Source organism: Ranitomeya variabilis, chromosome 5, assembly GCF_051348905.1.
Source record: "Ranitomeya variabilis isolate aRanVar5 chromosome 5, aRanVar5.hap1, whole genome shotgun sequence".
In the NCBI taxonomy this organism is placed as follows: Eukaryota; Metazoa; Chordata; class Amphibia; order Anura; family Dendrobatidae; genus Ranitomeya; species Ranitomeya variabilis.
The window spans coordinates 500556882-500583818 of record NC_135236.1 but is presented as its reverse complement, the minus strand read 5'-3'; the positions used below and the strand labels follow the sequence as shown (position 1 = coordinate 500583818).

Here is a 26937-nt window from a genome sequence, read left to right as displayed (position 1 = left end):
TGCTACACCTTTGGCTAAAAATAAGCCCCAGTTTTGGACACAGGTGACCATGCACATGGCACCAGCCCATCAGGAAGATTGTCGATTTCTGGTGTTGCATAATTTGCATGATGTTATCGTGCTGGGTTTTCCGTGGTTGCAGGTACATAATCCTGTGTTGGATTGGAAATCTATGTCTGTGACTAGTTGGGGTTGTCAGGGGGTTCATAATGATGTTCCTTTGATGTCAATCTCCTGTTCTTCCTCTTCTGAAATTCCAGAGTTTTTGTCTGATTTTCAGGATGTATTTGAGGAGCCCAAGTCCAGTTCCCTTCCACCGCACAGGGACTGTGATTGTGCGATAGACTTGATTCCAGGCAGTAAGTTTCCTAAGGGCCGACTTTTCAACCTGTCTGTGCCTGAACATACCGCCATGCGGAGTTATGTTAAGGAGTCTTTGGAGAAAGGGCATATTCGGCCATCTTCTTCACTGTTGGGAGCGGGTTTTTTCTTTGTTGCTAAGAAGGATGGCTCCTTGAGACCTTGTATTGATTATCGCCTCTTGAATAAGATCACGGTCAAGTTTCAATACCCTTTACCTTTGCTTTCCGATTTGTTTGCTAGGATTAAGGGGGCTAGTTGGTTTACGAAGATTGACCTTCGGGGGGCATATAATCTTGTTCGTATTAAGCAGGGTGATGAATGGAAAACTGCGTTTAATACGCCCGAAGGCCATTTTGAATACCTTGTGATGCCATTCGGGCTCACTAACGCTCCATCTGTTTTTCAATCCTTCATGCATGATATCTTCCGGACTTATATTGATAAATTCTTGATTGTATATTTGGACGATATTTAGATTTTTTCCGATGATTGGAAGTCTCATGTGGAACAGGTCAGGATGGTATTTCAGATCCTTCGTGACAATGCTTTGTTTGTGAAGGGGTCTAAGTGTCTCTTTGGGGTGCAGAAGGTTTCTTTTTTGGGTTTTATTTTTTTCTCTCTCATCTATGGAGATGGATCCTGTTATGGTTCAGGCCATTCATGATTGGATTCAACCTACATCCGTGAAGAGCCTTCAGAAATTTTTGGGTTTTGCAAATTTTTATCGCCGGTTCATTGCTAACTTCTCCAGCGTGGTTAAACCCTTGACTGATTTCACGAAAAAAGGCGCTGATGTGGCGAATTGGTCCTCTGCGGCTGTCTCTGCCTTTCAGGAGCTTAAACGCCGATTTACTTCTGCTCCGGTGTTGCGCCAACCAGATGTTTCTCTTCCGTTTCAGGTTGAGGTTGACGCTTCTGAGATTGGGGCAGGGGCCGTTTTGTCTCAGAGGGATTCTGTTGGTTCTTTGATGAAACCGTGTGCCTTCTTCTCCCGCAAGTTTTCGCCTGCTGAACGCAATTATGATGTCGGCAATCGGGAGTTGTTGGCTATGAAGTGGGTGTTTGAGGAGTGGCGACATTGGCTTGAGGGAGCTAAGCACCGTATTGTGGTCCTTACCGATCATAAGAACTTGATTTACCTCGAGTCTGCCAAACGGCTGAGTCCTAGACAGGCTCGATGGTCCTTGTTTTTTTCCCGTTTTGATTTAGTGGTTTCGTATCTTCCGGGTTCTAAGAATATTAAGGCTGATGCCCTTTCTAGGAGTTTTTTGCCTGATTCTCCTGAGGTCCTTGAACCGGTCGGCATTCTGAAAGAAGGGGTGGTCCTTTCTGCCATTTCTCCTGATTTATGGCGGGTTCTTCAGGAGTTTCAGGCTGATAGACCTGACCGCTGTCCTGTGGGGAAATTGTTTGTTCCTGACAGATGGACTAGTAGAGTGATTTCTGAGGTTCACTGTTCTGTGTTGGCTGGTCATCCTGGTATTTTTGGTACCAGAGATTTGGTTGGCTAGGTCCTTTTGGTGGCCTCCGTTGTCACATGATGTGCTTTCTTTTGTGCAGTCCTGTGGGACTTGTGCGCGGGCCAAGCCTTGTTGTTCCCGTGCTAGTGGGTTACTTTTGCCATTGCCGGTCCCTGAGAGGCCCTGGACGCATATTTCTATGGATTTTATTTCTGATCTTCCGGTTTCCCAGAGGATGTCGGTTATCTGGGTTGTTTGTGACCGATTTTCTAAGATGGTTCATTTGGTGCCTTTGCCTAAATTGCCTTCCTCTTCAGAGTTGGTTCCTTGTTTTTTTTCAGCATGTGGTTCGTTTGCATGGTATTCCGGAGAATATTGTGTCCGACAGAGGTTCCCAGTTTGTTTCTAGGTTTTGGCGGGCCTTTTGTGCTAGGCTGGGCATTGATTTGTCTTTTTCTTCTGCATTTCATCCTCAGACAAATGGCCAGACCGAGCGAACTAATCAGACTTTGGAGACTTATTTGAGATGCTTTGTGTCTGCCGATCAGGATGATTGGGTGGCCTTTTTGCCATTGGCCGAGTTTGCCCTTAATAATCGGGCTAGTTCGGCTACTTTGGTTTCGCCTTTTTTTTGTAATTTTGGTTTTCATCCTCGTTTTTCTTCTGGGCAGGTTGAGCCTTCCGACTGTCCTGGTGTGGATTCTGTGGTTGACAGGTTGCAGCAGATTTGGGCTCATGTGGTGGACGATTTGGTGTTGTCTCAGGAGGAGGCGCAACGTTTTGCTAACCGTCGTCGGTGTGTTGGTTCCCGGCTTCGGGTTGGGGATTTGGTTTGGTTGTCTTCCCGTCATGTTCCTATGAAGGTCTCTTCCCCTAAGTTTAAGCCTCGGTTTATTGGTCCTTATAGGATTTCTGAGATTATTAATCCGGTGTCTTTTCGATCGGCGCTTCCGGCCTCTTTTGCTATCCATAATGTCTTCCATAGATCTTTATTGCGGAAATATGTGGTGCCCGTTGTTCCCTCTGTTGAACCTCCGGCCCCTGTTTTGGTTGATGGGGAGTTGGAGTATGTGGTTGAGAAGATTTTGGATTCTCGTTTTTCGAGGCGGAGGCTTCAGTACCTTGTCAAATGGAAGGGTTATGGCCAGGAGGATAATTCTTGGGTTTTTGCTTCTGATGTCCATGCTGCTGATTTGGTCCGTGACTTTCATCTGGCTCGTCCTGATCGTCCGGGGGGCGCTGGTGAGGGTTCGGTTACCCCTCCTCAAGGGAGGGGGTACTGTTGTGAATTCTGCTTTTGGGCTCCCTCCGGTGGTTGTAGGTGGTAATGCAGTTGCCCCTGAGTTGCAGCCCTGGTCAGGTGTATCTACTGATTGCAGTTCTGACTGGGGTATTTAGGCGTGCAGGATTCATTTGTCCTTGCCAGTTGTCAATTGTTCTTGGGAGGTTATGGACCTCTGCCTGGTTCCTCCTGCCTTTCTGCCAAATCAGCAAAGATAAGTGGTTTTTCCTGTGGCACACATGCAGTGTGCTTCACAATTCAGTGCTATTCTTTGTGTTTTCTTGTCCAGCTTCGATTGTGTATTTTCTCAGTCTTGTTGGATTCTCTGGAGTGGCAGATATACATTCCATGTCTTTAGTTAGATTGTGGAACTCTTTGTATTATCTGCTGTGGATATTTTTGGAAGGGTTTTAATACTGACCGCCTAGTAATCTGTCCTATCCTTTCCTATTTAGCTAGAGTGGCCTCTTTTGCTAAATCCTGTTTCTACCTGCGTGTCTATTCTTCTCCTACTCACAGTCATTATTCGTGGGGGGCTGCCTATCCTTTGGGGGTCTGCTCTGAGGCAAGGTAGCATTCCTATTTCCCTCTATAGGGGTATTTAGTCCTCCGGCTGTGTCGAGGTGTCTAGGTTCGTGTTAGGCACACCCCACGGCTACTTCTAGTTGCGGTGTTAGTTCAGGATTGCGGTCAGTACAGGTTCCACCGACTCCAGAGAAAGTTTCATGCGGCTCCAAGGTCACCGGATCATAACAGCCGCGCTGCCAAGAGCTTCCCTGCACTGACTGTGTCAGCGCCGGCCGTAAAGCAGAGCACAGCGGTGACGTCACCGCTGTTACTGCTGGCGCTGACAGTCAGTGCAGGGAAGCTCTCGGCAGCGGCGCGTGCATTGGTAAACAGGGTAAATATCAGGTTACTAAGCGCGGCTCTGCACTTAGTAACCCGATGTTTACCCTGGTTACCCGGGTGCTGCAGGGGGACTTCGGCATTGTTGAAGACAGTTTCAACGTTGCCGAAGTCGTTCCCCTGATCGTTGGTCGCTGGAGAGAGCTGTCTGTGTGACAGCTCCCCAGCGACCACACAACGACTTACCAACGATCACGGCCAGGTCGTATCGCTGGTCGTGATCGTTGGTTAGTCGTTTAGTGTGAAGGTACCTTTACACATTGCACCCATGCATCCCGTCATAAACTGCTCCATATAGCTCTTTCCCCATTTCTCAGATGAATCCACATGCAGCTTCTTTCTCCCAAAGACTGCTCCCCATGTCCCTCCTCTCTCCCATCCCCTTACCTTTCTCCCAGACTGCTCCCTGTCTTTGCTTTCTCCCACCCCCTTTCCTTTCTCCGACACTGCTCCCAATCTTTTCTTCCTCACAACCCATTTTTTCCTACGGACTGCTCCCATGCATTTCATCTCTCCTCTCTCTCATTTTTCTCCCAGATTGCTCTCCATGTTCCTCCTTTCTCCCACTTGCCTATTTTCTCACACAGACTGCTCCCTGTGTCTTTGCTTTCTCTCATCCCCTATTTTTCCCCCAGACTGTTCCCAATGTTCCTTCTCTCTCCCATCCCTCTTACCTTTCTCCCACAGACTGATCCCCATGTCTCTCCCATCCCCTTTCATTTCTCCCAGACTGCTTCCCATCTTTGCTTTCTCCCACCCCCCTATTTTCTCACAGACTGCTCCCCATGTCTTTCCCATCCCATTTCCTTTCTTCCAGAGTGCTCCCCATCTTTGCTTTCTCCCACCCCCATATTTTCTCCCACAGACTGCTCCCCATGCATTTCCTATCTCTTCTCCCCATTGTTCTCCCAGATTACGCTCTATATCCCTTTCTCCCACAGACTGCTACCCATGTCTCTCCCATCCCCTTTCCCTTCTCCCAGACTGCTCCCGATTTTTGCTTTCTCCCACCCCCTATTTTCTCCCAGACTGCTCCCCATGTCTTTCTCATCCCCTTTCCTTACTCTCAGGCTGCTCCCCATCATTGCTTTCTTCCACCCCCCTATTTTCTCCCACAGACTGCTCCCTATGCATTTCCTATCTCCTCTCCCCCGTTGTTCTTCCAGATTACGCTCCATATCCTCCTTCCTCCCAGACTGGTCCCCATGTCTCTCCCATCCTCTTTCCTTTCTACCAGACTGATCCCCATGTTCATACTCTCGCCTTTTCTCTCCTTTCTCCCAGACTGCTCCCCGTCTTTGCTTTCTCCCACCCCCTATTCTCTCCCAGACTGCTCCCCGTGTTCCTTCTTTCTCTCAGACTGCTCCCAATGTCCCTCCTTTCTCCCACAGACTGCGCCCCATGTCCCTCTTCTATCTCCTAGACGGCTTTTCACAGCCCTCTCCATCTCTGTCACGTCAGTACCTCCAACCAGACTGCTCCCCGTCTTTGCTTTCTCCCACCCCCCTATTCTCTCCCAGACTGCTCCCCGTCTTTGCTTTCTCCCACCCCCTATTTTCTCCAAGATTGCTCCCCGTCTTTGCTTTCTACCACCCTCCTACTTTCTCCCAGACTGCTCCCCATCTTTGCTTTCTCCCTCCCCCTTATTTTATCCCAGACTGCTTCCCGTCTTTGCTTTCTCCAACCCCATTTTGTCCCAGACTGCTTCCAGTCTTTGCTTTCTCCCACCCCCTATTCTCTCCCAGACTGCTCCCCGTGTTTGCTTTCTCCCACCCACTTATTTTCTCCCAGAGTGCTCCCGACATTGCTTTCTCCCACCCCTATTTTCTCCCAGACTGCTTCCCATCTTAGCTTTCTCCCACCCCCCTATTCTCTCCCAGACTGCTCCCTGTCTTTGCTTTCTCCCACCCCCTTATTTTCTCCCAGACTGCTCCCCGTCTTTGCTTTCTCCCCCCCCATTTTCTCCCAGACTGCTCCCCATCTTTGCTTTCTCCCACCCCCCTATTTTCTAACAGACTGCTCTCCGTCTTTGCTTTCTCCCACCCCTATTCTCTCCCAGACTGATCCCCGTCTTTGCTTTCTCCCCCCCTATTTTCTCCCAGACTGCTTCCTGTCTTTGCTTTCTCTCACCCTATTTTCTCCCAGACTGCTTCCCGTCTTTGCTTTCTCCCACCCCCCTATCCTCTCTCAGACTGCTCCCCGTCTTTGCTTTCTCCCACCCCCCTATTCTCTCCCAGACTGATCCCCGTCTTTGCTTTCCCCCACCCCCTATTCTCTCCCAGACTGATCCCCGTCTTTGCTTTCTCCCAACCCCCTATTCTCTCTCAGACTGCTCCCCGTCTTTGCTTTCTCCCACCCCCCTATTTTCTCCCACCACTGCTCCCCATCTTTGCTTTCCCCCACCCCCCATTCTCTCCCAGACTGCTCCCCGTGCATTTCCTCTCCGGTCCCTTTTGTTCTCCCAGACTGCTGCCCATGTCTCTCCCATCCTCTTTCCTTTCTCCCATACTAATCCCCATGTTCATACTCTTTTCCCTCTTTTGTCCCAGAACTGCTCCCTTCTTTGCTTTCTCCCACCCCCCTATTTTCTCCCACACTGCTCCCCGTGCATTCCCTCTCTCCTCTTGTTCCCACAGATTGCTTCCCACGTCCCTCTTCTATCTCCTACACGGATTTTCACAGCCCTCTCCATCTCTGTACCGTCAGTACCTCCAACCACAGACTGCTCTCAGCTGCAACCACTTCCTTTATTATTATTTTTCACTTCCCTCACGGTAGAGGCTAAATCCAAGTCGGCTAAAGGACCTCTGCCCATGTGACCGGAAGGGGCGGTGCCTCTTCCTCCATACAGACAGAGCACAGCACAGCACACACGAGGAAGCTGTGGATGTCATGGCGGGATTTCGTGCAGGATTTGGTTTTGGAGTGTTTTGTGCAGGATTTGCCTCTTCCTCCATAGAGCAGAGCAGACAGGAGGAGGCTGTGGATGTCATGGCTGGATTTCGAGGATTTTTGTGCAAGATTTGGGGTATTATGGGGGTCATTCTCCAAAGTCATAGATCAGGTAAGTGGGAGTCTGCCTGGGGAGAATGGGGTGGTGTTGCTTGCATGGGGCTGCTGGGGAGAATGGGATGTTGCTTGCATGGGGCTGCTGGGGAGAATGGGGTGATGTTGCTTGCATGGGGCTGCCTGGGGAGAATGGGGTGGTGATGCTTGCATGGGGCTGCCTGGGGAGAATGGGGTGATGATGCTTGCATGGGGCTGCCTGGGGAGAATGGGGTGATGATGCTTGCATGGGGCTGCCTGGGGAGAATGGGGTGATGATGCTTGCATGGGGCTGCCTGGGGAGAATGGGGTGATGTTGCTTGCATGGGGCTGCCTGGGGAGAATGGGGTGATGTTGCTTGCATGGGGCTGCCTGGGGAGAATGGGGTGGTGATGCTTGCATGGGGCTGCCTGGGGAGAATGGGGTGATGTTGCTTGCATGGGGCTGCCTGGGGAGAATGGGGTGGTGATGCTTGCATGGGGCTGCCTGGGGAGAATGGGGTGGTGTTGCTTGCATGGGGCTGCCTGGGGAGAATGGGGTGATGTTGCTTGCATGGGGCTGCCAGGGGAGAATGGGGTGATGTTGCTTGCATGGGGCTGCCAGGGGAGAATGGGGTGATGTTGCATGCATGGGGCTGCCTGGGGAGAATGGGGTGATGTTGCTTGCATGGGGCTGCCTGGGGAGAATGGGGTGATGTTGCTTGCATGGGGCTGCCTGGGGAGAATGGGGTGATGTTGCTTGCATGGGGCTGCCTGGGGAGAATGGGGTGTTGCTTGCATGGGGCAGCTGGGGAGAATGGGGTGGTGATGCTTGCATGGGGCTGCTGGGGAGAATGGGGGGTGTTGCTTGCATGGGGCTGCCTGGGGAGAATGGGGGGTGTTGCTTGCATGGGGCTGCCTGGGGAGAATGGGGGGGTGTTGCTTGCCTGGGGAGAATGGGGGGGTGTTGCTTGCATGGGGCTGCCTGGGGAGAACGGGGTGATGTTGCTTGCATGGGGCTGCTTGGGGAGAATGGGGTGATGCTTGCTTGGGGAGAATGGGGTGATGCTTGCATGGGGCTGCTTGGAGAGAATGGGGTGATGTTGCTTGCATGGGGCTGCCAGGGGAGAATGGGGTGATGTTGCTTGCATGGGGCTGCCAGGGGAGAATGGGGTGATGTTGCTTGCATGGGGCTGCCTGGGGAGAATGGGGTGATGTTGCTTGCATGGGGCTACCTGGGGAGAATGGGGTGGTGATGCTTGCATGGGGCTGCCTGGGGAGAATGGGGTGATGCTTGCATGGGGCTGCCTGTGGAGAATGGGGTGATGTTGCTTGCATGGGGCTGCCTGTGGAGAATGGGGTGATGTTGCTTGCATGGGGCTGCCTGGGGAGAATGGGGTGGTGATGCTTGCATGGGGCTGCCTGGGGAGAATGGGGTGATGTTGCTTGCATGGGACTGCCTGGGGAGAATGGGGTGGTGTTGCTTGCATGGGGCTGCCTGGAGAGAATGGGGTGGTGTTGCTTGCATGGGGCTGCCTGGAGAGAATGGGGTGATGTTGCTTGCATGGGGCTGCCTGGGGAGAATTGGGTGATGTTGCTTGCATGGGGCTGCCTGGGGAGAATGGGGGGGTGTTGCTTGCATGGGGCTGCTTGGGGAGAATGGGGTGATGTTGCTTGCATGGGGCTGCTTGGGGAGAATGGGGTGATGCTTGCATGGGGCTGCCAGGAGAGAATGGGGTGATGCTTGCATGGGGCTGCCTGGGGAGAATGGGGTGATGTTGCTTGCATGGGGCTGCCTGGGGAGAATGGGGTGATGTTGCTTGCATGGGGCTGCCTGGGGAGAATGGGGTGATGTTGCTTGCATGGGGCTGCCTGGGGAGAATGGGGTGATGTTGCTTGCATGGGGCTGCTTGGGGAGAATGGGGTGATGCTTGCATGGGGCTGCTTGGGGAGAATGGGGTGATGCTTGCTTGGGGAGAATGGGGTGATGCTTGCATGGGGCTGCTTGGAGAGAATGGGGTGATGTTGCTTGCATGGGGCTGCCAGGGGAGAATGGGGTGATGTTGCTTGCATGGGGCTGCCTGGGGAGAATGGGGGGGGGGTGCTTGCATGGGGCTGCCTGGGGAGAATGGGGCTGATGTTACTCGCATGGGTCTGTGTGGTGTGCAGGTCAGTGTGTGTGATGTCACTTGCGGTGGGGGGGTGCAGGAAAGTATAGTGCTACGTGTGTGGGGGCGAACAGGGGAGGGGATGAATGATGATGGAGATCTGAGGGATTGATATTACTTAGCATGAGAATCTCTGCCTGGTGGTGAGGGGTCGGTCCTGTTTGTTTTTTTTGTTTGTTTTTTTTTTTGTTTGTTTTTTTTTAATATACATAAAATGTGTTCTCATTAATATTATTGGGGACACATGCTGTCAGGTTGATGACTGAGCTATGACCTCTGGGAGCGAAGCAGCTTTACAACAATGTCTCCAGATCCCTGACTTTATTCTCCCCTCGCACTCTGTGCTGGTCAGTATTAGCCCGGTGGCCACTGGTGTCAGCCACTACTTGTATCCAGTTTTCTGCATGATTTTTTTTCTGTTTTATTCTAGGTATTGTGACTTTTCCCCATCCTGTGCCCCCCAGAGCAGTGACCTCCCTGCAGATGTCATTTCATCACTGGACTTCTTTTCACCAAGTGGAATGGCGGTGCCCCCACAATCCATGTGAGGACCCAAAGGGATGACACTGTGGGCGTCTGATAATGTCAGATAGATGAGTATAATTACTAAATTGTCTCTCTCCCCCCCCCCCCCCCCCCCCCGCTCTCCGTCTCCCCCGCTCTCCGTCTCCCCCGCTCTCCGTCTCCCCCGCTCTCCGTCTCCCCCGCTCTCCGTCTCCCCCGCTCTCCGTCTCCCCCGCTCTCCGTCTCCCCCGCTCTCCGTCTCCCCCGCTCTCCGTCTCCCCCGCTCTCCGTCTCCCCCGCTCTCCGTCTCCCCCGCTCTCCGTCTCCCCCGCTCTCCGTCTCCCCCGCTCTCCGTCTCCCCCGCTCTCCGTCTCCCCCGCTCTCCGTCTCCCCCGCTCTCCGTCTCCCCCGCTCTCCGTCTCCCCCGCTCTCCGTCTCCCCCGCTCTCCGTCTCCCCCGCTCTCCGTCTCCCCCGCTCTCCGTCTCCCCCGCTCTCCGTCTCCCCCGCTCTCCGTCTCCCCCGCTCTCCGTCTCCCCCGCTCTCCGTCTCCCCCTGTTAAAGGGAACCTGTCACCCCCAAAATCGATGGTAAGCTAAGCCCACCAGCGTCAGGGGCTTATCCTACAGCATTCTGTAATGCTGTAGTTAAGCCTCCAATGTATCTTAAAAGATGAGAAAAAGAGGTTATATTATACTCACGCTGGCGGTCCGATCCAAGTCGCGGTCCGATCCAAGTCGCGGTCCGGTCCTGGGCCTCCCATCTTAATAGGATGACTTCCTCTTCTTGTCTTCACGCTGTGGTGCGCAGGCGCCTGGAAAGGTCAGAGGGGCCTGCACACTGCAGTACTTTGTGCTGGAGCTGCAGCGTGAAGACACGAAGAGGACCAAAACAAAAGTCAAGGGTGCTCACTATACTTAGGCAGGGGTGCTCTGGAGAAAAAGAGTCCAATATTCAGGTCCTTCTCAAAAAATTAGCATATAGTGTTAAATTTCATTATTTACCATAATGTAATGATTACAATTAAACTTTCATATATTATAGATTCATTATCCACCAACTGAAATTTGTCAGGTCTTTTATTGTTTTAATACTGATGATTTTGGCCTACAACTCCTGATAACCCAAAAAACCTGTCTCAATAAATTAGCATATCAAGAAAAGGTTCTCTAAACGACCTATTACCCTAATCTTCTGAATCAACTAATTAACTCTAAACACATGCAAAAGATACCTGAGGCTTTTATAAACTCCCTGCCTGGTTCATTACTCAAAACCCCCATCATGGGTAAGACTAGCGACCTGACAGATGTCAAGAAGGCCATCATTGACACCCTCAAGCAAGAGGGTAAGACCCAGAAAGAAATTTCTCAACAAATAGGCTGTTCCCAGAGTGCTGTATCAAGGCACCTCAATGGTAAGTCTGTTGGAAGGAAACAATGTGGCAGAAAACGCTGTACAACGAGAAGAGGTGACCGGACCCTGAGGAAGATTGTGGAGAAGGACCGATTCCAGACCTTGGGGAACCTGAGGAAGCAGTGGACTGAGTCTGGTGTGGAAACATCCAGAGCCACCGTGCACAGGCGTGTGCAGGAAATGGGCTACAGGTGCCGCATTCCCCAGGTAAAGCCACTTTTGAACCATAAACAGCGGCAGAAGCGCCTGACCTGGGCTACAGAGAAGCAGCACTGGACTGTTGCTAAGTGGTCCCAAGTACTTTTTTCTGATGAAAGCAAATTTTGCATGTCATTCGGAAATCAAGGTGCCAGAGTCTGGAGGAAGACTGGGGAGAAGGAAATGCCAAAATGCCTGAAGTCCAGTGTCAAGTACCCACAGTCAGTGATGGTGTGGGGTGCCATGTCAGCTGCTGGTGTTGGTCCACTGTGTTTCATCAAGGGCAGGGTCAATGCAGCTAGCTATCAGGAGATTTTGGAGCACTTCATGCTTCCATCGGCTGAAATGCTTTATGGAGATGAAGATTTCATTTTTCAGCACGACCTGGCACCTGCTCACAGTGCCAAAACCACTGGTAAATGGTTTACTGACCATGGTATTACTGTGCTCAATTGGCCTGCCAACTCTCCTGACCTGAACCCCATAGAGAATCTGTGGGATACTGTGAAGAGAAAGTTGAGAGACGCAAGACCCAACACTCTGGATGAGCTTAAGGCCGCTATTGAAGCATCCTGGGCCTCCATAACATCTCAGCAGTGTCACAGGCTGATTGCCTCCATGCCACGCCGCATTGAAGCAGTCATTTCTGCCAAAGGATTCCCGACCAAGTATTGAGTGCATAACTGAACATTATTATTTGATGTTTTTTTTGTTTGTTATTAAAAAACACTTTTATTTGATTGGCCGGTTGAAATATGCTAATTTATTGAGACAGGTTTTTTGAGTTATCAGGAGTTGTAGGCCAAAATCATCAGTATTAAAACAATAAAAGACCTGACAAATTTCAGTTGGTGGATAATGAATCTATAATATATGAAAGTTTAATTGTAATCATTACATTATGGTAAATAATGAAATTTAACACTATATGCTAATTTTTTGAGAAGGACCTGTATTATAGATAACTCCGGCACACCATAAATCTTCAGCAGTAAATGTATATTTATTATCTCAATTCAGTAGACAGCGGGATGCCATACAGAAAAGAAAAACGATCACAATTGTGGGTATCCCCAACGTTTCGGCATCAAATAGCCTTTCTCAAGGGGTATCAGTTTATTTGTGATGCGACCAACAAGGTGAAAGGCTCCCGCTTAATCTTTTCAGCGTCCGGAACAAGGCTCCAAGTAAGGACAAAATGACAAGGACAAAACCTGACCGCAGCATTTTGTCCTTACTTGGAGCCTTGTTCTGGACGTTGAAAAGATTAAGCGGGAGCCTTTCACCTTGTTGGTCGCATCACAAATAAACTGATACCCCTTGAGAAAGGCTATTTGATGCCGAAACGTTGGGGATACCCACAATTGTGATCGTTTTTATTTCTGTATGGCATCCCGCTGTCTACTGAATTGAGACACGAAGAGGACGTCATCTGATGAAGATAGGAGGCTCCGGACTGCGATGCCCATCGGACAGGACTGGGACTGTCCCTGGGTGAGTATAATATAACCTCTTTCTCATTTTTTAGGATACATCGGGGGGCTTATCTACAGCATTACAGAATGCATTACAGAATGCTGTAGATAAGCCCCTGATGCTGGTGGGCTTAGCTCGCCCTCGATTTTGGGGGTGACAGGTTGCCTTTAAGCACCACAATACAATTTTTGCAGCTAAAGCACAGTGGACTTTGGTAAAAAATTTGTTTTTCTTTTGTTATTAATCTGTCTTTAATGTTTAATTCATTGTTTTGATTTCTAAAACTCTTTATTATTGATTTGTATGTATGCATACTTATATATTTCTCTTTTTTATTTCTAACTATTCATCTTGTAATAAACTTGTTTGACAGCTATGAGTTGAAATTTCATTTCCTTGCGGATTTACGTTCTATGGGATAATGGGGAAGAGACAAAAGGTCGGGGGTGCAGTAGCTCTGGTGGTGGTGAGGCGGCAGAATGGTTATTGCAGGCTGTAGGCTTTCCTGAAGAGATGAGTTTTCAGGTTCCATCTGAGGGATCCAAGGGTGGCGGATAATCGGACGTGTTGAGGCGTGGAATTCGAGAGGATGAAGGATATTGGGGAGAAATCTTGGAGGCGGTTGTGTGAGGAATAAGTGTGGAGGAGAGTAGGAGGTCTTGGGAGGATCGGAGATTACGTGAGGGAAGATAGTGGGAGATTAGTTCAGAGATATAGGGAGGGGACAGGTTGTGGATGGCTTTGTAGATCAGTGTTAGTAGTTTAAACTGGATTCGTTGTGGAATTGGGAGCCAGTGGAGGGATTTGCAGAGGGGAGAAACAGGAGTAGCGAGGAGAGAGGTGGATTAGCCGGGCAGCAGAGTTGAGGACAGACTGGAGTGGTGCAAGAGAGTTAGCGGGGAGGCCACAGAGGAGGATGTTGCAGTAGTCGAGGCGAGAGATGATGAGGGCATGCACAAGCATTTTAGTAGATTAAGGGCAGAGGAAGGGACGGATTATGGCAATATGTTTGAGTTGGAGGCGACAGGAGGTGGCAAGAGTTTGGACGTGCGGTTTGATGGACAGGGCAGAGTCGAGAGTTACCGCGAGGCAGCGTATTTCAGGTGTGGGAGAGAGCGTGATGCCGCTTACCATAATAGATAGATCAGGTAGGGGGGATACGCGAGATGGAGGAAAGATGAGTTCGGTATTGTCTACATTGAGTTTTAGGAAGCGAGAGGTGAAGAAGGAGGATATGGCTGCTAGACACTTCGGGATTCTGGACAGCAGAGAGGTGACATCTGGGCCAGAGAGGTAGATCTGAGTGTCATCAGCATACAGGTGATACTGGAAGCCATGGGACTTTATGAGTTATCCTAGGCCAAGGGTATAGATGGAAAAAAGTAGGGGCCCCAGGCCAGAGCCTTGAGGGACTCCAACAGAGAGAGGGCGGAATGAGCCAATACAGTCTGCTGTGCCTGCGCAACGACCGCAGAGTTGCCCAGATCTTCCTTACTGATTACTGGGTGGCCACCCTGCTGGATCCCTGCTGCAAAGACAAAGTACCATTATTTGTTCCGTCACTGGAGCGGGATGGCAAAATGTGTGAATACAAGCACATGCTGGTAGAGGCACTACTGACGGCATTCCCACCTGACAGAAGAAACACAACGCAGAGGAGGAGGAAGTCGCCAACGCAGCTGTGGCACCACCTCAGAAGGGAAGGTTAACATGGCTAAAATGTGAAAAAAATTCATCAGCATGACACAGCATCCAGCACCACCATCTGATACAGTCTATACAACCAGGTGCCAGTGTTATAACAACATGGTGGAAGAGTACATGTCTATGTCCACACGTCTGCATGTACTAAGTTGGGTCTGCCCATTTAACTTCTTGGTTTCCAAACTGGACACATGGCCTAGGCTTGGAAGTGCCGGCATGCCCCGTGGCAAGTGTAATGTTGGAACATTTGTTTATCAGAGCAGGGGATATCACACATAGGCGCATCCACCTGTCCAAAGCCAACGTGGCCACTCTCGCCTTCATTAAAAGAAACCAGGAGTGGAGTCCACAGGACTTGTCTTTGCCTTTGGCAAACCAGACAAAGGTACCATCTGCACCCAGACATTGTTATATTTTATTTGCCATTTGTTTTATTTTGGGGCCTTACCAAAAAGGAAGAGAAATAAAATCCACCAAAATAATGGCCTGCCTCTTCCACCTACACTGCAATGTCCACCTACATCTCCTCCTCCACTAGGACATCCGACTACTGTATCTACATTGTTCTTTTTTATTTTATACTATGTTCTTTTAAATGCTGTCCCTAAAAAAAAAAAAAATCCTCCAAAAAACTGTTGGATACCTCATCCCCTGCCTCTTCCACCTTCATCGCCACATTCGCCTCAAGCTCATCCACCTACTACACCTCCTCCTACATTTGGACCTATGCCTCTTTTTTCAAGATTATTATTACTTTTTATTCTCTGTTATTTTAAGTGATCTTACTATCCACATTTGTTTTCAGGGCTATTGTCCTGCTTACCCCCTTTTTGTTCTATTTTTCACCTTTACCGCTTACTACCCCCATTTTACCACGCGAAAGTACGAGACCACATTAACTGTGAGCTGGTCTCATTATGCTGGGAAGGGCCCAATAAAGATTTAACTTTTCAGCTTATTAATCAGTGAACAGCTGTCTGCTTTTTCTTTGCTGGTTATTAAAAAATGGGTGGACTCATCCAAAAAATTAATTGGGGCCCCCTCTATTTTTAATAACCAGCTACGGCAAAACAGACAGCTAAGGGCTGATATTAAAAAGCTGTGAAGGTCCATGGATATTGGCCCCTACCAACACTAATGAGACTAGTCCTCAGCCGCACGAGAAATGGAGCATCTATTAGGGTATATTTCCACTGTCAGGATGGCCGGCGGTATCGCCGCAGCGGCGAAGCCCCGCCCCCTTTCTGCGACGCGATCATGCCGGATGTGTTAACTCTTCACATCCGGGATGATCGCTCGCTCCCATAGGGCCCTGTGATATGCCTTGCGGGGACGCTGCGTCCCTGCAAGGTGTACGGACATGCTGCGATCCGAAAAGACGCGCAGCATGTCCGGAGTCGCAGGGCCGCCGCGTGCGGGTTTCCACGCATAGTGGAGACGGGATTTCATAAAATCCCCTCCACTATGCTGGAACATCTGGACGCTGCTTGTTTGACGCTGCAGCTCTGCGCAGTGTCAAACAAGCAGCGTTTCCTGACCGTGGAAACATACCCTAAGAAGCGCTAATTCTTGAGCATCGACTCAGCTCTTCCTGATTGCATGTGTGCAGTGGCAACTGGGGTAATATATACAGCTCTGGCCAAAATTAAGAAACCACCACATCAAAACTCTGTCATGGCCAGCCCATTCTCCAGACCTGAACCCCACTGGAAACCTCTGGAATGTAATCAAGAGGATGATGGATAGTCACAAGCCATCAAACAAAGAACTGCTTACATTTTTGCGCCAGAAGCAGTGTGAAACACTGCTGGAAAGCATGCCAAGATGCATGAAAGCTGTGATTAAAAATTATGGTTAGTACACAAAATATTAATTTCTGAATAGTGATGGGGTCGAGCAAATTGGAATACTCGGGTACTCAGCCAGAACAGCGAACCCAATACAAGTCTATGGGAGACCCAAGTACTTTTACTACGATCTCCCCCGGGGGTCCTTTTAAGGTCTAAAAATGATGGAAACACTGCTCAAAAGACACAGGAACATCATGGGGATCGCCCCTGAAAAAATTCCTGACTCCTAGTTCACAGCCTTAATAATTTTTTTCCGAGATTCATGCCATTTTTCCCGGTGCCACAAAAAACACATTAAAACGAAACCAAAATGGGTTTTGCTGGCCTGTAAGGCCAAATATTTAACCCCAGGCCGAAAATGTCCTCTCCCTCTTAGGCTGCCGTCACACAAGGAGTATTTGGTCAGTATTTTACATCAGTATTTGTAGCCAAAACCAGGAGTGGGTGATAAATGCAGAAGTGGTGACGTGTTTCTATGATACTTTTCCTCTATTTGTTCCACTCCTGGTTTTGGCTACAAATACTGATGTAAAATACTGACCAAATACTGCTAGTGTGACGGCAGCCTTAGGCTTAGTTCAGATGCAGCGTTTTTGAAGCGTTTTTCAACTTTAACATTGCTTTCAACCACTACAAATGCATTCACTGGGAAATGTCATTGTAACATTTAACTGGCCATGTGGTGTGTGACACATAAGCAGACCCATCTTGTTTCATTTATAAAGGAGGGACTCTTAAAGTCACAGAGCCTATTTTTACTGGCATCAGGCGGCATTAATCTTCTTAAAGGGCCAATATGAAACAGTGGGTCTCCTAAGCTGTTGTAGCCTATGCTGTGAGTGGATGGGCTGCCAAGAATTACGACGCACCACAGTACCCCTGTCATAAGATGTCCAGGGGGGACTCCTGAAAAAGTGTTGCATTGAATTCAAGGCCTGCCCTGCTACCAATTCATATGCACCCCAATAAGCCTTTGAACCCACATAGTGGATGGGCCCATGAAAATCCACTTCACAATATGCATTTTGTACTCCGTACTCCTTTGTTTTACACATTGGCGGCAAGGCCAGCCCTGCTGCATAGTCATATGCACCCCATTAGGCCTTGGAACACACATACTGGATGTGCCCATGAAAATCCACTCGTATTTTTTATGGTATGATGGTTCCCTCTTTGCAGAATTATTTACAGGAAATTTGGCAATTGTGTTTGCCATGTTTTTAACACTAAGGTTCAGATACGGCTTTAAAAAAGTCTAATCCTAGCAATACAAAGCAATTTCATTGCAAACTACAAAAATCAAGGAATATTAAGATTGAATAGTGTGAGTGCGTACATTTTTGTATATGTTACCAATAACATACAAAAGTTAATGATTACATATAAGGATTACATAGATATACTGATTACGTGTATATATGAAGATTAACTTCATACAGTCTACTTAGATCATCACCAAGAGGCTTTTAAATATCATCCATCTGGAATATCCGAGAAGCAACACCAAGACAGAGAACCCCTTTGAGATTACCTACACTGCATGGGCGTCCCCAATTATGCAGGTATCAGCACACTGTACATGTACAGGTACCCCAGTTTTGGTATCTGTCTTAGTCATGTTTCTCTGGTCTTATATAGTGATTTACACTATGTAGTAACTCTAGTTTCACCCAGACCTTCAAGTGACCAGCTTTCACGGGTGTATTAAACTGAGATATCATGGAGTCATCAGACGAGTGGCCATAAACCACTAGAAAATAAAAACCACAAGGATTTAGATCAAACCACCACAGGCAGAGTTTCAGTAAACCTTAATGTTTTACAACGACAAACAGCAAACATATAGAGGCTTCAAACTGTTTCTGAAGTGAGAAAACAAACATTTATCAACATGGTGCATTATGAGCATTATGAGCATTGTCTGTCACATTTGTAAATGTTTTACAAGACATGCAGCTATGTGATTGTCTGAATGCATTCGGTGTACAGTATTTCAATCTTGTTTACAAATCGCCATTTGTATATTCGCCATTTGTACATTTGAGGCAGCCAAAGTTATCGCTCTCAAGGAGAGAAACTAATATAGTGGACAAAGAAATATTTGTAATAAACTACTGAGCCAAACTAACATCATTGCATTATCAAATTTATATGAAGTGTATTGTGTCCAATTTGCGCAACCAGGCAACACAAAAAGGAGCTTTTCCAGTGAGCTCTTTAAGGTACACAAATGTGAAGTGTTTGCTATCAAGGATGTGGTTTCACCAATGGGGGGTACCTTTTTTAAAAATATACTATTGCCATCACAGCCACCCATGCCCAAACTTCACGGGCCTATAACAATACAAAGCATGTTCACCCAGGTCATGTTGTCGGAGATAAGGAAGAGACATTGCAGGAGACAGTTAAGAATTAGGGCCAATGTAGTGGTGTGGGTCTCTGAGACTTGTAATGCAGTGCATGATCTGCCAAACAATTCCCCAAAGGGGGTACTGTCAAGGTGAAAAGATATATCTTCATACACTTTTTGTACTGTTGTATTCTTATACTGTGAAACAATAAGTTTTTCCCATCTGCTAGCTAATGTAGATGTAATTGTATTTAAAATGGCTGCCAGTATTCACCTTTGCCCTACTTTTTGTCTCTGAGGAAAGAAGTATCATTTCTTCTTAAATTGAAACTTGAGGAATGTGAAGAAAGGAGGATTCGCCAGGAGACATCAGGACAAATCAGAAAGACTGAATACTAGACATATACTGCTTAAACCCCGCCCAATGCATTCCTTCTCCTAACACACAATATAGTACTGTGTATCCGGAAATAAACGCAGTTGCTGTGATCGTGGCCGATACTGGTAGACGCACGAGCATCAACTGAGATTGAACCAGCTATTTGTCTGACTCATTCTTACCCGGTACCAAATGCTCTGCTCATACTTTAATTTGGGATGACTGGTGAATGAGGGTTATTGTCGTGACGACCCCGACAGTACCTTTTTTAAAAGTACACTAGTGCCATCGCATGCCCCTAGCCCAAATATTAACGGCCTATAACAGTACTGAGCATGTTTACCCTGGTGATCTAGTGGCAGGAACATTTTAGATTGCAGGAGAGCAAGTTAAGAAGTCAGCCCAATGTAATGTCATGCCCAGTTCCCCAATGTGTTGTCCTTTTTAAAAAAAAATAAAAGAGTGCCATCAGAGCATCCTTGGCCAAAATGCACCGTACAGACCACGTTCACGCTGGTGATATATTGGTTCTGGAGGAGGAGGATTAGGATAAGGAGGAGGATAAGAACAAACAGACCAAATCTGTAAGCGTATACCCATGTTGGGTTGTGAAGAGGTGCATAAGAATACGCCTCCCCAAAAGAGAGAATGTATTTGAGGTTATGTTTTGCTGTTTTCACTTGGTGGTGTACAGAAGTCTTTCCCAATCCAGGCCTTGTTCATTTTTATAAGAGTCAGCCTGTCAGCATTTTCAGTTGACAGGCGGATGCGCTTTTCTGTTATAATTCCACCAGCGGCACTAAAAACCCTCTCTGACAGAACGCTAGCAGCAGGGCAGGCCAGGACCTCCAAGGTGTAGACAGCCAGTTCATGTCACGTGTCCAGCTTGGATACCCAATAATTCAAAGGCACATAGGAATCCCGGAGGATGTTTGCACGATCTGCAAGGTACTCCCTCACCATCTTCCCAAACATTGCACTTCTTGTGACAGCACCCCTTGCCTCTGTGCCGCCACGATGTGAGTGTCTGAGAAAACTGTCCCAGAACTTGGCCATTGTTCCCCTGCCTGAGCTGGATTGTACTTCTGTCTCTCTCTTGCTTGGAGTCCTTGGTTGTACAACAAACTCTTGAAGTCTGCTGCCAGCGTTCTCACATGGGAATTTTCTAAGTAATTCCGCTACAAGGGCCCTGTGGTACTGCAAAATTTTAGTACACCTCTCTGCCTCAGGCAGAAGAGATTGAAAGTTCTCCTTGTAGCGTGGGTCTAGAAGTGTCACCAACCAGTAATGAGTGTCACCCAAAATTTTGATAATCCGAGGGTCACGTGAAATGCAGTGCAACTTAAAGTCAGCCATGCCTGCCAGACTGCTAACAGGCAAGACTTCCGTGTCCTCATCAACAGGACGACTGACGATGCTGTCCTCCTCCTCCTCCTCCCTGTCCTCAGGTCATCCCCACTGAACAGAAGCTAATACAGATGTGTTTGTAGTACCATCTATAGCACATGAAAGTAGCTCCTGTTCTTCCTCCTCCTCCTGATTGCCTACCAATCCACGTTGAGAAGACATGAGGCTGGGCTGAGTGTAATCCCCCTGTATGTTTCCTTGCTCCATGTCCTCGTGCTCCGCCTGCAATGCATCCTCTTTGATTGTGAGCAGAGAGTTTTTCAGAATGTTGAGAAGCGGGATAGTGATGCTAATTATGGCATCATCGCCACTCACCATCTTAGTGCAGTCCTCAAAGTTTTGGAGGATGTTATATATGTCTGACATCCATGTCCACTCCTGAGGTCTTATGTGTGGAGTCTGACCTGAAATTCGACGGCCTTGTTAATGTTGGTAGTCAACAACGGCCCTCTTCTGCTCCTTTCCAAGATATGCAGCGTAGAGTTCCAGCGCGTGGGGATGGGGGACATCACACAATAGTCAGTGAGCTGGAATCTGAAAACGCTGCTGAAGCACGGCAAGGGCGGCTGAAGCTGTAGCTGACTTTCTAAAATGGTCAGACAGACAGCGTACTTTCACTAGCAGATCCGGCAGCTCCGAGTAGCTTTTCAGAAAACGTTGAACCAAGAGATTAAGCACATGGGCCAAGCAAGGTACGTGTGTGAGCTCACCTTGCCTCAGAGCCGCCACCAGGTTTCGGCCATTGTCACACATGACCATGCCTGGCTGTAGGTTCAGCGGTGTCATCCAAACATCTGACTGCTCTTTCAGCGCTGTCCACAACTCTTCTGCATTGTGCGGTTTGTCACCTATGCAGATTATCTTCAGCACAGCCTGTTGCCGCTTGGCTGAGGCAGTGCTGCAGTGCTTCCAGCTTCTGACTGATGTGTTGATTTCAGAGATGGAGGATGAATAGGAGGAGGAGGTGCAGGAGCTGTAGACTGTGGGGGCAACCCTGATTGACATAGGGCCAGCAATCCTCAGCGTGGGGAGGATATGTTCCATCTCAAGGTCCAACTGGGTCCCGGCTTCCACTATGTTAACCCAGTGTGCCGTCATTGAGATGTACCGTCCCTGCCCACAAGCACTTGTCCACGTGTCCGTGGTTAGGTGGACTTTCCCGGTAACAGCATTGTTGAGGGCACGGGTAATGTTGTGGGACACATGCTGGTGTAATGCCGGTACGGCACACCGAGAGAAATAGTGGCGACTGGGGACCGAGTACCTTGGGATGACCGCCCCATCAGGTTGCGGAATGCTTCCGTCTCAACAAGCCTAAAAGGCAGCATTTCTAGCACAAGCAGAAGAGAAATAATAGAATTGAGGACTGTGGCCTGTGGGGTGTTGGCTGGGTATTTCTGCTTGTGTTCCAAAGACTGGGTTATAGACAACTGAATGCTGTGCTGGGTCAAGGACGTGGACGGGCTTGCTGATGGTGCTGCTTGACTGTGGGCCACAAGAGGTGCAGGGCTAGAGGCATCTTCACATGCATGGTGTACTAGGGATTGGCTTCTATGCAAAACAGTGGAAGAAGCAGTGGTGTGACCAGCATGCAGTGGTCCTCGAGCCTGGGGTTCGGCCCACAAAGTCAGGTGCTTTGCTTGCATGTGCCTGATCATGCTGGTGGTCAGGCTGGTTGTTTTGCTACCCCTGCTGAAGCAGGCATGGCAGGTGCTGCAAATGGCCTGTTTAGGGTTATCGGCAGAGTCTTTAAAAAATAGCCAGACTCGGGAAGATCTCACAGGTGGAATGGCAACTTCACTCATGTTGGTGTTACAGGGAACGGATGCACGCCTTCTGTCTGTGGCCACCACAATGCTTCTTCCTGCCTGTTGGGGGATATGCCTCCTTCCCCATTTGTGCTGCTGTCCTCGCTACGCATGTCCTCCTGCCAGCTTGGGTCATTTACTATGACATCCACCACCTCGTCTTCCACATGTGCACCTTGCTCCTCCTCCTGACTTTCTAGAAATTAGGTCTCATCATGGTCCACCTCTTGTGACACTTTCCCACCATTGCCTTCGTGTGACTGGGGCTGGTCAAAGCTTTGGGCAGCTCTACATGCGATCTCATCTTTCCCCACTTCAAGTTGACCTGCAGAGATTTCTGAATCTTGAAATGGAAAACTGAACAGCTCTTCAGAGTGTCCAAGTGTGGGATCAGTTGTCTCAGGGTACTCGGCATGGTGGGAGGAAGGAGGATCAGGGTGAGTAATATCCTGGCCTCACTCACGGCTACTCAGACTTGACCGTGTGAAAGACAAGGTGGTGGTGGTGATGGCTAAGTGACTGGAAGCATTATCCGCTATCCAACCAACAACCGTTACACACTGCTCTGGCTTCAATAGTTGTGTGCTGCGGTACCCTAGAAACTGGGACAGGAATGTCGAGCGAGAAGATGTGGGTCTTTGTTGTTGCCCACTTTCACCTTGCCCACGGCCTCATCCTATGGATGCACCATCACGTCCACTTCCCCGTCCTTTGCCTCTTGCCTTAACCATTTTAAATGGACTACTGCACTATTTCAAATGCTCAACACAAATGTCTTTATTAGTAGCGAAATAATATGTGATCAGTATGCCTGCAAATCTATGATTTTTCAAACCCAAACACCAGGCAGGCCTCAGCCTGACCTAACAGACTGTATTCATGTTTTTTTTAAGTTAATTTATGCAAAATAGTGCTGTATTGAATTTGAGTATCACACAGCCAAAAAATAAGTACACCAGCCTCCAATGCCCAAACTTGGAGCACAGAGATATATGGCGGCTGTAACGGAAACACCACACTGGCAAATCTGTAGCCTTTGAATTTTTTTGATACGAAATAGTGCTGTATAGAATTTGACTATCACACAGTAAAAAAATAAGTACACCGGCCTCCAATGACCAAACATGGAGCACGCAGATATATGAGGCCTTTTTCAGTGAATTTAAAACACCAAAAAAAAGGGAGCACAAGGGTCGCACAGACAACTATGCTACGTATGCCTGACAAACTATAACTTTTCAACAAGCCTCAGTATGACAGAACAGACTGTATTTTTTTTTTTGGGGGGGGGGGATTTTTGAAAAAAATGAAGGAAAAATAAATATATAGACAGTAAATAAGCTGCAGCTGCAGGCAGTTATGGAGCTTTGGGAGGGATGCAGTGGGAGCAATGGACGCACATACAGTGCCTGCAGGCCTTGCACTGATGTGGATATGCTATGCCCTGCCTACCTAGTGCTGCAATATCGGGACCCACAAATTAGCCCTAAAAAGGACTTTTGGTTTCTGAGGAGTTGTGGATGTAAGAGTTGCAGACCTACACTCTAAAACCACGATTCTGACCCTATCTCGGCAGCAGCTCTCCCTATTCTCGCTGAAACAGGAACAGAACGCGGCGAGCAGGGCGGCACCAGGTCTCTTATACTTGGGATGATGCTGTACGGCCCAGCCAATCACTGCACGACACAACAAAGATGGCTGCCGCGTTTCATGGCCTGGCAGACAATCTCTGCACCATGATTGGGTCTCTAAAGTCCGCTAAAACTTCTGGGTGGAGACTGCAGTTACCGCCGAATAGTACCGGAAATGCTCGCTGCTCGCCGAGTACCCCGATACTCGGGCGAGTAACGAGTAGTGGCAAGCACGTTCACTCATCACTATTTCTGAACTCTTCCTGAGGTAAAACATTAGTACTGTTGTTTCTAAATGATTATGAACTTGTTTTCTTTGCATTATTTGAGGTCTGAAAGCACTGTTTTTTTTTAATTTTGACCATTTTTCTTTGTTAGAAAAAAATATTAAATTTATTTCTTGAAAATTCTGAGACATGTCAGACGTTTATAGAATAAAAGAACAATTTACATTTTACTCAAAAATATACCTAGAAAGAGAAAAATCAGACAAACTGGACATTTTGCAGTGGTCTCTTAATTTTTGCCAGGGCTGTAAGTATAATTACAACTGTGATTTGTCAAAAATCACAGCTGACATCAAGCCCAGGGTTAGTAATAGAGAGGTGTCTATGAAACACCCCGTTTACTAACACTGTAAGTAAAAATAAAGAAACACATTAAAAACATGTACGGTAATTAAAATATAAAAACAGACACCCTCTTTCACCCATTTATCATCATCAAGGTCCCAAGACGATCCCCTGCTCCAATACATACAGAAGCCACAGTGACATCATAAAACGTGACCCCTCCCCATATCCGGCGTACACACACTAAGGGGGGCATGGAAGCCGCCACCTCTGAGGTCACTGGAGATTACAGTTTGCGGTTATCGCAGCACCCTCTGAGCTGTCAACTGTCACTTGAGGTGAACTCAAGGAGCACAGTGACTGGCAATACGCATAACCTGGCGGAAACATTGTAGTAGGTTGGATTGCCGGACTGCCCCCTGCGTGACACATCAGCACTACAGTACGTAAGTCCGACAGTGAACTAGTGGAATCATTACAGTGCATCACATTGATGAATCTCTGTTGGACTGCGCTGCCCACTAGACTTTGTTATATACAGCAAGCTAAAGCTAAGTGGGCAGAAGGACCTGGTGTTTTAGCTTACTAAGTCTGGTATTAAACCACTCCAAGGGACCTGGTCCTTTATCCCACTGGGATTTAGCTTTCTCACAGTGAGCAGGCTAAATCCAAGTTGGCAGAAGGACCTGGTCCTTTATCCTGCTAGGTCTAGTATTTAAACACTCCAAGGGACCTGGTCCTTTAGCCGACTGGGATTTAGCTTTCTCACAGAGAGCAGGCTAAATCCAAGTTGGCAGAAGGACCTGGTCCTTCAGCCTGCTAGGTCTAGTATTAAAACACTCAGAGGGACCTGGTCCTTTAAGGTACCTTCACACGAAGCGACGCTGCAGCGATAGCGACAACGATGTCGATCGCTGCAGCGTCGCTGTTTGGTCGCTGGAGAGCTGTCACACAGACCGCTCTCCAGCGACCAACTATGCCGAGGTCCCCTGGTAACCAGGGTAAACATCGGGTAACTAAGCGCAGGGCCGCGCTTAGTAACCCGATGTTTACCCTGGTTACCAGCGTAAAATCTAAAAAAAACAAACAGCACATACTTACATTCACGTCCCCCTGCGTCCACTTCCTGACTGACTGAGCGCCGTACAGTGAGAGCAGAGCGGTGACGTCACCGCTGTGCTGCTTTCACTTTCACTTTGCGGCGCTGAGTCAGAGGAGGAAGCAGACTGCAGGGGACGCAATGTGAGTATGTGCTGTTTGTTTTTTTTACATTTTACGCTAGTAACCAGGGTAAACATCGGGTAACTAAGCGCGGCCCTGCGCTTAGTAACCCGATGTTTACCCTGGTTACCAGTGTAAAATATCGCTGGTATCGTTGCTTTTGCTTTCAAACACAACGATACACAGCGATCGGACGACCAAATAAAGTTCTGGACTTTATTCAGCGACCAGCGACATCACAGCAGGATCCTGATCGCTGCTGCGTGTCAAACGAAACGATATCGCTAGCGAGGACGCTGCAACGTCACGGATTGCTAGTGATATCGTTATAATGTCGTTTCGTGTGAAGGTACCTTTATCCCACTTGGATTTAGCTTTCTCACAGAGAGCAGGCTAAATCCAAGTCGGCCGAAGGACCTGGTCCATTTGGCCAATAATTATAGTATTAACCCCTTCACAACGCATGATGCAGTTACATCATATATCATAAAAATATCAGAAAAAGAAATATCGCGTTTGCTCCATTTAAAAAAAAATAAATTTGGAATTGACGTGATCAGAAAGGTCTGACCAATCAAAATGTAAAATAATCTGATCAGCAAACGGCATAACGAGAAAAAAACTAGAAATGCCATAATTACTTTTTTTTGGTCACCACAACATTGTAATAAAATGAAATAAGAGGTGATCAAAACATGGTATCCGCGCCAAAATGGTATCAATAAGAACGTCCCGCCAAAATAAAAAAAATTCACAACGGCGATGTGGATGGAAAAATAAATAAGTTATGGGAAGAAAAAAAAACGGAAAATCGCCCGAGGGTTAAAACACTCCTAGGTGCATGCATGGAAAAAATCTGTGGTTGTGTGATCTACAAAAATGATCACCAGTAAATAAAACGGGACGCGGATGAGATTGGTGCAGAATATTGTACACACTGGGATTAAGGGGAAAATTCTTGCGTATAATTGTCACATATAAATAAAAGTGTAATCAGATGTCAGATCTAGTCTGCGGCTCAATATTACTGCAAAAAATCACAAGACAAGATTCATATATATCTATATACAATGAGGGTCCTTCTATCTGCTGGGATTTAGCATTCTTATATAGAGCAGGCTAAATCCAAGTCGGCTAAAGGACCAGGTCCCTCTGCCGACTGGGAAATAGCCGACTCTGTGTGAGAAAGCTAAATCCCAGTGCACAGAAGGACCTGGGCCT

General features: G+C 48.0%; 1 protein-coding gene and 1 long non-coding RNA gene across 3 annotated transcripts in view; both read left to right on the top strand.

Annotated features, from left to right (window-relative positions):
- The first annotated feature begins 6857 nt into the window (after nucleotides 1-6857).
- LOC143776373 (uncharacterized) lies at nucleotides 6858-19237 on the top strand. 2 transcript variants are annotated; one of them, XR_013215812.1, is made up of 4 exons: nucleotides 6858-7075; nucleotides 9457-9549; nucleotides 9633-9746; nucleotides 19003-19237. It is a non-coding gene; the product is annotated as an uncharacterized LOC143776373 (long non-coding RNA). The 2 variants fall into 2 exon arrangements; XR_013215811.1 differs by having other exon boundaries at nucleotides 9457-9746.
- Nucleotides 19238-24915: 5678 nt separating this feature from the next.
- The window catches only part of RNF44 (ring finger protein 44), a 65523-nt gene continuing 63501 nt past the window's right edge, over nucleotides 24916-26937 (top strand). The window contains exon 1 of the mRNA XM_077265700.1: nucleotides 24916-24937. The gene's annotated coding sequence lies outside the window, so the exon portion shown is untranslated. The remainder of the gene's footprint in view (nucleotides 24938-26937) is intronic.